Consider the following 12,530-nt stretch of genomic DNA (forward strand, 5'->3'; position numbering starts at 1 on the left):
CTCCTTTAATTAATGCAATTTATATACTTATTTTTTTGAAAATGATATCAGAATTGTTTACTATCAGGGAGGAGAATGCAATTGAAACTTGGTTGAACAGTAATTAAGGTTACATAATAATTAGGTACAGAATAATTAAGTCAGGTAAAGGAAAAAGCAATTTTGGAAAGGAGTTCTGTGAACGGATAATGCTATAGAAAATAGCTTTTCCCTGGTCCCTCTTCATCTTGCTTCTGCTGATTAGAACATCATCAGGCCTAAAGGTTTGCAATTCCTATCTCGTGCCGCTGCTTCCTGTGCCTGGTTGTGAACCTGTGTAATTGTGTAATTCATTGCTTTGCATACCCATGATCTCAAATTCATCCCTGGCATCTCTGGGTTGAACTAGAACAACGGCTGCCTAAAACCCTGAAATGCCAGTTCTAGTCAATGTCAAATAGACTGAGGTAGCAAGTGCCTTATGTTCCTATAGCAGAATTACGATCTGTGGCATTGCAGGTATGCAGGATGAGCAATGAGGCTTTGACTCTAGAACTTCCCACATGCTACTTAGCAGATAACGGAAAGAATATTTCCGAAGTGAAGCTTACGGATTCCTAAATTTTATACAAATACAGATCAAAAGCACGCTTTTTCTGTCTTTCTGTAATTACTGCAGTCTGTTGTTCTGTCATTCATGACAAATGGACAACACTTACATGTTGTATGTAAGAAGAAATGGGTGGAGAATTTTTTGGGGGGATGGGTTGTCCAGTTACAGTAACCTATTTACATATTGACAGCTACATAAGCATTAATATAGGAAACAGGCCAGACCCCCACACGTGTTTGAGTTTCTTCAAAGTGCCGGAACTGAAGCTGATCCCAAACTTCAGCAGAAAGATGTCTCCACACAGCAGGTTCTGCAATAATTGTTATAGTTAATTTGGGGTAGATAATGAACTATCTTCCTCAAGATTAACCCTGAACGTCTTTCTCATTGGCTAAGAAAATTCTTTTCTTCAAGAAGACTTTTCTTCAAGAAGAAAAGGGTAAAGAACCTTTGCAGAAAAGAGTAATTAAAATAATGTATATGCAAAGGTAATTTCCTATGAGTAAAAATATTATAGAATGGTAAGTGATGGAGTATAATTCTGTAAGTATTCTCAGTCAGTTTCCATATACAAGCTTACATAGCTAACCAGCATTGCTTATCACAGCATCCCTGTTGTGGGGATCATATTTACAGTATGATGGGAGGTCCTCATGTATTATTTCTACAGTTTTAAACTGGCGATAGGAGACATTGGCAGTTAATCTGTTGATATATAACACAATAAACACAATTTGTGGTGTATACATAAATTAGTTGCAAGGTCAGCCAACTAGTCTAATCAATTGTGATAATCAGGATTTCATTTTTGGCAGGAGATTCTGAAGGAGATCTGTCCATGTATCCAACAACATGAATATCTTCTCTGGGTATCTTTTAGAACCTACTGAAGAAGGAGCAGGATGGCCTGAGTGAGAGCTGTGGCTGTAAGCATTCCAGCTGGGGCGAAGTGTTGCAGCTGTTCCTGGAGATGACAGATGGAATAACTTGTGCTATGGTGGGCTTTTGGGAGTCCCATTGGTAGCATATTTTTGGCCTGTGCTAGATAAAAAAAAAGCAGAGTTATGGAGGAATCTCTCTTTTCTGCTTCCATATAAAGAGGTGACATTTCTGATCTATATTAGAAACTCTACCTTTATTGAAGACATAGAGTTTGAGGGTCTGAAAGTGGGAAAATATGCATTTATTATTATTTCATTTAATAGAATAGTATAATTGATCAAATGTTAGCCAAGTACTGATGTATGATTCATTTTGAAATCTAAAATGATTTTCTTTAGGAATTGAGGATTATTTCCCTCCAAATTTCATTATTAGATTTAATTCATTTTTAACAAGTGTCTGCTGCATGGCAATTAAGTCCTTGTTTCACTAATTCCTGAGTAGATATCTTTTCTCTGTTTACATATTGGATTACATATGGCTTTATGAAGCTAGTACACCCCTTTGTCCCCAAAAATTTCTGGAGTAAAATGACATACTAGTTGCACATAGTCAGCAGGACAAAGTAAAGAAATTTACTGTTGAGTTTTCACTTCTGTACTATTAATTGTTACCATCTTGAACATTTTTCATGAAACTTTTTTTCACTGTCTTATGCATGTGATAAATTTTTGACAGGCATTTGCTAGATAGATAATGCTGTCATGTAATGTCAGGCAATCCCTCAAGAAACATTTTATTTCCAACTAAAATACAGAAAAGTAGAGAGAGGCAGTGGCTTCAAAGGTCCAGTAACTTCTACCTTCATGCTAAATGCAAGTATATACTGTAGTAACTACATAGAGCCAGTTTGGTCTAGTGCAGACATGTCAAACTCACAACGTCACGTGACATCGCGCAACATATTGGGCCGGTATTGCCATTGCCGGCAATGGGGTGGGCACGGCTTCCGGATGACGTGTCCGGCCCGTGGGCCGGCAGTTTGACACCCCTGGTCTAGTGGGTAAGGCATCAGGCTAGAAATTGGGAGACTACGTTCTTGAGATGAAAGCCAGCTGACTTTGAGCCAATCACCTCATAGGGTTGTAGTTGTGGGGAAAATAGGAGGAGGAAGAAATATTAGGTATGTTCATCACCTTGAATTGTTTATAAAAATAATAAAGGTGAGATACAAATAAAATCAATTATTACTCATTTATATTTCTGAGGTATTTGGGTACTTTATGTTTCCTTGCTGAAAGCTTTGCAAATAGGAACTTTAACTGTTTTGTAAATGTAATTTCAGTAGAAGACAGAATCTGTTGCCCCTTTTCCCTTTCCTGATATATTTTCTCTGCCCTATAAAATATCAGCACTATCCCAGATTAATGTCTCATGTTCCAGGCTTCCTATTCCCACTGCAGTTTACATGGCCAGAAGAAAACAGTCAAACTAATTTTGCCACCAAAATAGTCCATCTAATTTATCCTAATAAGGAAAAATGTACTATGTTTTAATTTTAGGGCTACAGTCCTCTGATAAAAGATTGAGATTAATGCTGAAGGCGGTAAATCTCATGATTGAAAGGGAGCTACTTTTGTTGAGGTAATTTATCCTGTTTTTAATGCAAGAATTATTTTGATTTACAAATCATGAGGCATTAAAATGTTTCTGCTTTTTAAGTAAAAATACATGTGGATGAGAATCTTTTGTCAGGGATCGGGGCTAAGGATTTTATTTGGAAGCAAGCATGGTACATTCTCCCAATGTTAAGGAATAATGTTTAGAGTTCTTCACGAACCACTTTAGTTTTCACTATGCTGAATTCAGTCTAGTATCATGTGCAGACTTCATAATTTCATAATATCCCACAATGTATTTTCCTTTCAAATATTGAAATATTATACTGTATATAGTTCTACTCAGTGAGAATATCTGAGCTGTCTTGCCTGAGTTTGCATTAAATTCTACAAGTTGCAAAATATATTCACTTGAAAATAAGTGTATTTAAGCTATTGTATCTTAAATGCTTGGGTGTGTCTATCCTACTACTTGTAACTAGTAAAGGAAAATTCATGTTTTTTAAATATCAGGTCTAGAAGAGCATATTTTTCTGCTTTAACAGTTTAAATATCAGTTAACAGTATATAACAGTTTAGATAAGATATCAAAGCTGAACATAAATAAATTATTTGAATCGTGGAAGAATGGTTGTAAATGTTCTACCAGTAAATGATCCTGGAAGAAAGTGGGGATTCTTGTATTAGTTTTGAATAGTATTAATCCTTCTTACATTTTTAAGAAACAGCAGTCTTTTCTAGATAGGTCAAAAGGATGTTCCCCTATGGCAGAGGGAAGAGGTTAGGTTAACACTAAAAGGCTTATATGGATTTTTTGTTCCCTGATCACATAACACATTTAACTGCTGGTATCTTAAATGTTGATAGAAACCTGATCTAATAAAGAATAATTTACTTTTGATTCTGTGGTACTATGGCAGCTTAACATGTGTTTGTGGTCACATAGTAGTATCATATTTTTAGCTTTATCGGGAATTTTCAAGTGTTTCCTAAAGCACTTTACCAAGTATTTCTCAATGGGAAATTCAATAATAATAATAAGAAGAAAAAAACCTACCTTGGAGGACATACTTCCTAAACTACTAATTTTTGTCTGTACCGTTCATAGCTGTAGGCAGCAGGTCTCTTCCTTTTAGCACAGTGAAACCTTGATTTAATAGACCTTGTTACAATAAACATTTCATGTGACAAGAGATTTCTCAGTGATTTACATCATTTGTGTAATGATGTCATTTATATAATTTACATAATGATTTCATTATACAAATTATATAACTTGTTATGATGTGGTAATTTTGAAATGATACTGGTGAATAATGAGCCCCCTCAATCTGATTAGTCTGTTAAATGAGTTTCACGGTACTTTCACAGTACTGTATACAGTCATATCAATTCAGATGACAGTGAGAATGGGAAGTATCCAACATGAACAGGTTTTGTACAGCGGAATATACCGGAGAAGAAAAAAAGTACACCAAATTCAGGTAGAAGTACACTTTTCCGTGTGCAAAGAAGTTTTTTTTTTCTCTATATTTCAAATATTGTGAATGAATCCCAAATTCTAGTTAATGATGATGATGATGATGATGCATGCTTATAATTATTTATACTTAGCAGCTTCAGCTTGTAGGGGCAAGTAAAGAGTTTGAAAATATTTCTCATTGTTTTTGGGAAGTGTAAAACTAGGATACCTGATTTGCTTCTCTTAAGAAAGGAATATTAAACTAAGAATAAACTACTTTTGGGGAATGGAGTAAATCAGAGCCTTAAGAGCAAAAAATGCTTTTTCTGTAATTCAAGTCCAGCACACAAATGCCTTTCCTATTTACTCTCCTCATCACATGTAATAGTCACAGGGGAGTTGATCATGCAGACTTGCCTCTTAATTTTTTTGATATCCTCCCTCCCTCCTTGAAATGGTTTCTGACAAATGGTAACTTGGTTGATGCCAAGGGAAGCTTCAGAGGCTGCAGGAGTATCCCCCAAAACTATGTGATCTACCCCCTAATGTTGGTCAAGCCCTTTCTACCATTATTTGCATAAATTTTTATGCTAGCTCTTGCTTACATGTCGTCTTTTTTCACATTGCATTCTAGCATCAGATTTAGCAGGCCAGTAAAATATCTTTTCTGAATTTTGGAATGGTTCTTTTAGGTTTCAGCCTAGCTTGGCTGAATAGAACATACAAAGCCCAGCTATACTTTGATAGCTGGCATCCAATACTGCCATTTTAGATTCCAGAATTAGTAGTCCTGTAGAGGATGCCTTCTTTACCCAACATTTGTATTACTCACTCACTTCAAATCATGAACATCTAATTTTGTGCACTTGGGGATATGTTTGTTCTGAGTGGGGTCCTGAACATCTTAACGTCTTAAAGTGTCATTGTTTATTTCAAAGGAAAATGCAGATAAAAGGAGATTAATTCCTGGGTAGGTCACCCGTATCTCCCAGATGTAAGAATAGGGTCATTAAACTTGGCAATATTGCTTCCTGTTTTGTCCTTTTTGTGTTTAGACTGAAAAATAATCTTTCTATTTCTCTGTGTTAAAGAGTAAGGCTCTCTTAACTTACCTTGACCTCCCTTAGCATGTGACCAAATTGTCAGCAGCATAATGGTCTCATTTGGTGAATGTTCATACATCCAGGTAACGGTGTTCAGAATGTAAATCCCCCTACCTCATCTTTATGTATTTTTCAGTTTGAGTAAGTTAAACATATTGACAGGCTTTTCTTTATGGCCTTTACGGAACTTTAAGTAGTTAATTTACAACTGCTCCTGGAGGCAAAAAACAATTCTATGAATAATAGATCAGACATAATTTATTTGATCCTGCATGGTAGGATGGTACCTTTGCTACTATCACTTGGATGCTGTAAAATCCCTTGGAAGTTGATTGTCCTGTTTGATTCTGTCAGAACAGAGAAGTTCATAGGGCTTGATACAAATTTCTTTTGAACCTTTGCTGTGTCCAGCCTAGGTTGCAGAAATAGTCACTTTAGTTAGTATAGCCACTTCTCTCTTGTCCCTGCCACAGCTGTTTCTTTTTATGCTTAAATTTCAGAAGAAGCCTCTTACCTAGGCTCTTAAGAGCAATCCCAGAGCATGTGTATGTTCATATTTTGTCTTTCAATATTCTCTAAGACAGTCTTTTTAAACTTTGACAATTTTAAGATGTGTGGACTTCAACTCCCAAAATTCTCAGCCAGCCATTCTCACTGAAGAATTCTGGGATTTGAAGTCCACACATCTTAAAGTTATCAAAGTTGAGAAATACTGCCTTAGAGAATATCAAAATACAGCATATGCCTACATGCGTGCTTTGGGGTTGCTCTTAAGAGTTTAGATAAGAGGATTCTTCCATTTAAGCATAAAAAGGATGATAAGCTTAAAAAGGGGATATTCACTAAGAATCACTGTGTGAATGAATTTGACATACAAAGAAAAAAAATATTAAAAGTTGCCAGGGTTAAGTGGATCTGCATGGTTTTATTTGATTGCCAAGGAAGGTACCATCATGTTTCACTAAAATTGTTTCCTCACTTCTACAACAACAATGAATTTTTGGGAGCAAAATGTCTCTTCTATATTAGTCTGAAACCCAGTTCCAACTGCAAGTAATCTAAACTCAGCACATTTGAAGATTTTTTTAAAAATCCAATTAGAAACAACAAAAAAATCTTAATAGCTTTACAGAGACCTTGAAGTGCAGAATTAGTCTTTAGAATAAAGGGTAATGTTAGATTTTCCTCTGTTAAAGAGTATTTGGATTCATTGGTGCAAAGTTCCACCTTCTGCCCTCTTTTAACACTATTGGCTATTCTGATGTTTATATTCCTTTTCTGATTTGTAAAAAAAAACGCTAGTATTTTAAATAAGTGATTAACAGTAGAGTGTTAATGAAGATGTAAATATACGTCTAGCTAAAAGGTGTTGGATTTGGCAAAATCTTCTGTGCAGTTAACAGTAATCAATTCAGACATCACAACTATGTTAGAAACCATTCCCCACAGAATTATTCTATTTGTAGCAAATAAAGATTTTGTGGTAGGATGGAAATCTTAAGAGCGGGTTGCTTGACATGCTGTAATAATAACCTGTGCTTAAGCATTACAATTGCCAGAATGACCTTCATCAAGCTTAAGATGGAAATCTTGTTTGCCCAGGATCCCAGAATAAATAGGAATGGTTGCTGGAGCAACATAGTATTCTTAATGAGGTATCAAAGGTGCAGCCAAAACACTCCGTGGAGGTGGAACATTGCAACTAAAATAGCAAACATCTTCAGAACTCACACATTTTATCATCAGTTATGTCAGAATTTTTTACACTGCTTTCGATGTAATTGTTAAAAGTTCTCTGGAGGACTGGCAAATGTAGCAAACAAGGAAAGAGAAAAATTACTTGAAAATAAGTCGTAGTGAAATTAATAATATCTGACTGTAAGAAACTATTCATTGAGCTTTCAGTTAAAAATATTTAATTACATTTAGTAGAAGAATCAATGAGTAGCATAGATTGGAACTAAATATAACCTGATACAGCACATTTTTGTCCCTTGATTAAAATGCATGCTTGTTATGATGGAGTGTTTTTCAGATATTATGCTGTGGTTTAAGAAGCTCGATAAATTGGCCCAACAGCATCCCAGTCTTATACATATGCTCATTTTTGTCTCATATTGTCATCTTGTTTTCCTGACACTCCATTTTGTGTGCATGTTTAGTTCTTCCTTTTTCTCCTGTTCTTCCAACAGGTAGTGAGTGACACTTGTGATTTTTTTAAAAAAATAAAAAAGTGTACATGTAATACACTGAATTTGAACCTATCAAGAGTGTGAGCTTGCTTTAATAACCTAGGCTAAATGGTTCTTGTATATAATGCCCAATTTAAGACATCATATTTATATTTCTATGAAGATGTGCTAAGTACTGATTTGTCACTTAGTTAATATGGCAAAAAAAAAAATCTGGCATTGTTTGAACTGAAGTAGCCTCACATCCAGGATTACATATATTTGGAATATCCTATGGTAAATAAAGAATACTTTTTTCTTACATTTGCTTAAAACTATATATATGTCTGCTATCCCTTTATGTTAAATCAAATGATTTAACATAAATCATGGCCAAATGATTTCCCAGAATGAGTTGCAGATTCTGGGTAATTCAATCATCCTTGTAATATATAGGAAGAAATCTGTTACACAGAACATAGTGACTCTGGAAGCCATTACAAAAGCATTTTCTTTGTCTTGAGCACAGTAAAGGTTTTTTCTTGTCAAGAAAATCAGAGTTTTTGCTTCCGAATCATTTCTAAGATCCAGTAATGTACAGGGCAGTGCAATTTTTGCTAAATAGCCAGCAACATGAATTAAAATTACATCTTTACAATTATAGAGGTGAAAAAGCTACACACATTTGATTGTGTTGGTTGGTTTAAGTTCCTTCAGAATAAATATAAAGAGGGCTCTGAGTTGAAAATGATCTCTTTGCTATAGTATTCAGCTTTCATAGAACAGTAGCAACATTTCTGCGGCATGCCAGGGCAGCAAAAGGGGATAAGATTACTGTTCTGTTTCAGGAAAAGAGGCATCGAGACGAAGCAATGAGTTCCAACAGTTCTCCTTTATTGCAACACCAACAGAACAGATTTTAAAATGGTGCGGCCCCCTTTTATAGCCCCCCCTGCACAATACCTTGCTGGCCAATCATTTCAATGGATCGTTTCCTGTCATGCGTGTGCATGCAAGGCTGGGAGCAGCCTTTCTTGTCCCGGGCATCCACATGGTCTGCCCGGGTCAATCGCTGCAGCCTGTGCCTGCCAGCCCAGGACATAACACCCCTCCCCCCTTGGCTAAAATAATAAGGCACACTTATTATTTTAAATACTCCAACACTCCATTACATTGCTTATGTTGCATCTATATATTCACAACACTACAGTCTTGCTACCGCCATGCTCCTCACTCCCCTTGAGCTGCATTACTTAACCCAGACTACTAGGCCTGCCCATGACTGACAAGGACCGTACATAGTTTTGTAAGTATTTGGGAGGACCTCTGGCCCGCCCTGATCTTCTCATGGCCGGTTTGTCGCCTGCCAGGCTAGGCAGATCAGGACTTTGTTGCCCCACAGACCCAGGGGACCCACCCAGCTGCTGACTGGCTGGGTCTGCTAAATCCAAGCCAGGATTCCTTGGGGGGGATGGAATTCCCCAAGTCCAGAGGTGGGGTGGAATTCCCCAAGTCCACAATGGACTCCTCTTGGGAGCACTGTCCTTCGAGCCCTAGACCAGCAGCTGGAGTGGCCTGAGTTCCAGAGCCCGGAGCTGCCTCCATGGCGAACCCCCTTTCTGCAGACTCCCTGTTTGGAGCAATAGCTGAAGCCTGGGGATGTTGGAGAGACTGTGGTCCACAATCGTAATTGTGGTCCTTCCCCCCCCCCGAGAGCAGAGCTAGGAGCGGAAAAGTTGCTGGGAAGTCTCCAGCGCAGTTGGTCAATGTGACGTCGGATCACACAACGATTGTCCAAGACCACTTCATATGACAGCGGCCCAGAGACCTTGCATACCACTGCTGTGACCCAGATATGTCCTGGTCCATAGTTCCTTGCCAGACCGGATCGCCCACTTGTAGTTTCCTAGGTGCCCGCGGCTGTGACACCTGTGAAGCCACCCGATCTGGGTGCAATCTTTCCAGTTTCGTGATGAGGCGGCGACCCCAGCAGAGTTCAGCTAGGCTCTTTCCAATAGCTGTGCAAGGTGTGCGATGGCAAAGAAGAAAGTCCGCTAACCTGTGATGCCAGGTCCCATGAGTGATCCTCTTTAAGGCATCCTTGGTTGTGCGCACCATTTGTTCAGCCTGGCCGTTGGAAGCTGGATGGAATGGTGCAGATGTGGCATGTCGGATCATGTTGGCCTGGAGGAACACCTTGAACTCAAATGATGTGAATTGGGGCCCGTTGTCGGAGACAAGGACATCTGGAAGTCCATGTGCGACGAAGATCCCTCTCAGCACCTGGATGGTCCTAGCAATGGTAGTGGAGGAGACAGGCATGACCTCTAGCCACTTGGAATGGATGTCCACAAGAATTAAGAAGAATTGCCCCTGAAAGGGCCCAGTGTAGTCGATATGGACCCTCGACCATGAGGTATGAGTCTCCTCCCACCTATGAACTGGGGCCTGGGGCATCTCCAGCCTTGACTGTTGACAAACAGTGCACCCATGGACCTGGGCCTCAACGTCTTTGTCGAGCCCAGGCCACCAAAGATGGCTGCGTGCTAACATCTTCATCGGGACTATTCCCGGATGTCCCTCATACAGAGACTGCAGGACTCTAGTCCTCAATGAGGTTGGGATTACTACCCGGCTACCCCATAGGACACACCCCTTGAAGGTGGAAATCTCATGCTTCCTCTGCCAGAAGCTCTGGAATTCTGAGCCTGGACATGTGTCAGGCCATCCAGACAACGCCAAGGTCAGCACACGTGTTAACGTGTGATCGGTGGCTGTTTCTGCAGCCACGTCCCTAGCACTGAGGCAAGTACTGAATAGACAGGATGCGGTTGGCAGGTGCTGGATCTGCCTCTATCTGCTGTAATGGCAACCTGCTGAGACCATCTACATGACCCATTTCTTTGCCTGGCTTGTGAACCAGTGTATGTTCATATGCAGACAGGAAGATAGACCACCTCAGCATTCGTGAGGATATTATGTGTGGTGTTTGTTTGTTCGTTGTGAACAACCCCAGCAGTGGTTTATGGTCTGTAAAGACCGTGAAGTGGTGGCCATATACGAAGTCATGGAACTTCTTTATGCCAACCACTATGGCTAAGGCTTCCCTATCTATCTGTGCATAATTGCGTTCAGCTGATGATAGGGTTCTAGAGTAGTATGCTATTGGGACTTGTGTTCCATCAGCCTTCAAGTGACTTAACACAGCCCCAATCCCATAAGGGGATGCATCACAGGCAATGCACACTGGCAAGTTCTCATTGAAGTGCACTAGGACCGCATTTGGAGAGAGCAAGGCCTTGACCTCTTTGAAGCTCTTTTCATGTGCTTGTGTCCACTGTAAAGGGGCCTGTTTGTCCAAGAGCTGGTGTAACGGCTCAGCCACTGCAGCCTTGTGAGGAAGGAATGAGTGGTAAAAATTTAGCAGTCCCAGAAAGGCCTGAAGTTCGCCCTTGGATTTAGGACTTGGGGCCTGCTGAATTGCTTACAGCTTGGATTCAGCAGGGTGGATGCCCTGAGCATCAATGTGGAATCCTAGAAACTCAGTGGAGGTAACCCCGATCTTGCACTTGTCTTGCTTAAGCTTCAGCCCCGCTTGGCGGAAATGTAGCAAAACGGCTCTCAGCCTTTTGGCTAAATTGTCAGCTGAGTCCCCAGCAATGAGGACATCGTCAAAGTACGGGCAAACGCCAAGGATATTTCGGAGCGTCTGCTCCATTACACTCTGGAAGATGCCAGGGGCCACATTTACTCCAAATTGCAATCTTTTTACCTTGAATGCCCCCCTGTGAGTCACTATAGTTTGGGCCTCGGCCGTTTTCTCATCAACTGGCAATTGTTGATAGGCCTGAGCCAGGTTAAGCTTAGCAAGATCTGCCCCCCCTTGAGGGAGGCTAGAATGTGACTGACCACTGGTACTGGGTACGAATGCTGCTACAGCGCTTTGTTAGTCTGCACAGATTCGGACTTCACCATTGGCCTTCAGTGGCGTAACTATGGGTGTTTCCTATGGACTACTGTCCACAAGCTCTAAGATACCCTGCTGAATCAGTTTATCCAGCTCTGCATCTATTTTACCCTTTAAGGCAAAGGGCACCCTGCGTGGCTTGATTCTAATGGGGGCTATGGCTGGGTCTAACCTCAGAGAAATAGGAGGGCCTTTGTAGGAGCAAAGTTCTGGACTAAACACATCTACAAACTCCTTGCAGACCCTAGCCAGGCCTGTTGTTTGCACGCTGTGTATTCCAGTCAACTGAATTCCCAGGGCCTTAAACCAGTCGAGTCCAATGAGACTTGTACGGTCTCTCCCAACCACAACTACATCCAGTAGCCCCTCAAAATTCCTACGCTGCACCTTGACTCTGGAATTTTGGAAATCTGTGAGGATGAGGTTTGATGGCCTGAGTTTAACCCGTAGGCCGCTTCTGCTGCAGACTTTGTAAAAGGTGTCTAGGGAGATGATCAATAGAGCGGACCCAGTGTCCAGCTCCATCGATAAGGGGACCCCTTGCAACTTCACGTCGATGTGAAGCTTCTTCCTAAGTGGCCTGTAGACCCCCGTTCTAAAAACGCTCCTACGTGAGGCGCAGAAGCCCACCCTGTTCTAGCTGGGGACCCTGGTACCTTTCTGAGGCAATTCTTCTGGTAACGTTCCTTCTGGCGACCCAAACAGATGGAGGCAATGTGGCCTTGCCTCCCACA

At 40.3% G+C, this 12,530-nt stretch overlaps 1 protein-coding gene across 12 annotated transcripts in view; it reads left to right on the forward strand.

The window, feature by feature from the left end:
• OSBPL6 (oxysterol binding protein like 6) overlaps window positions 1-12,530 on the forward strand; it is a 99,372-nt gene that overhangs the window by 3,467 nt on the left and 83,375 nt on the right. Inside the window, exons 2-3 of one of the 12 annotated variants that reach the window (XM_039339360.1) lie at window positions 1,408-1,589; window positions 3,037-3,118. The exons of 9 other annotated variants lie outside the window; for them this stretch is intronic. The gene's annotated coding sequence lies outside the window, so the exon portion shown is untranslated. Of the gene's footprint in view, window positions 1-1,407; window positions 1,590-3,036; window positions 3,119-12,530 lie in introns of those variants that run through there. 2 more of the 12 variants (XM_039339361.1, XM_039339362.1) reach the window with 2 other exon arrangements.

Source organism: Crotalus tigris, unplaced genomic scaffold (assembly GCF_016545835.1).
Source record: "Crotalus tigris isolate CLP2741 ecotype Arizona unplaced genomic scaffold, ASM1654583v1 scf7180000017733.2605024, whole genome shotgun sequence".
In the NCBI taxonomy this organism is placed as follows: Eukaryota; Metazoa; Chordata; class Lepidosauria; order Squamata; family Viperidae; genus Crotalus; species Crotalus tigris.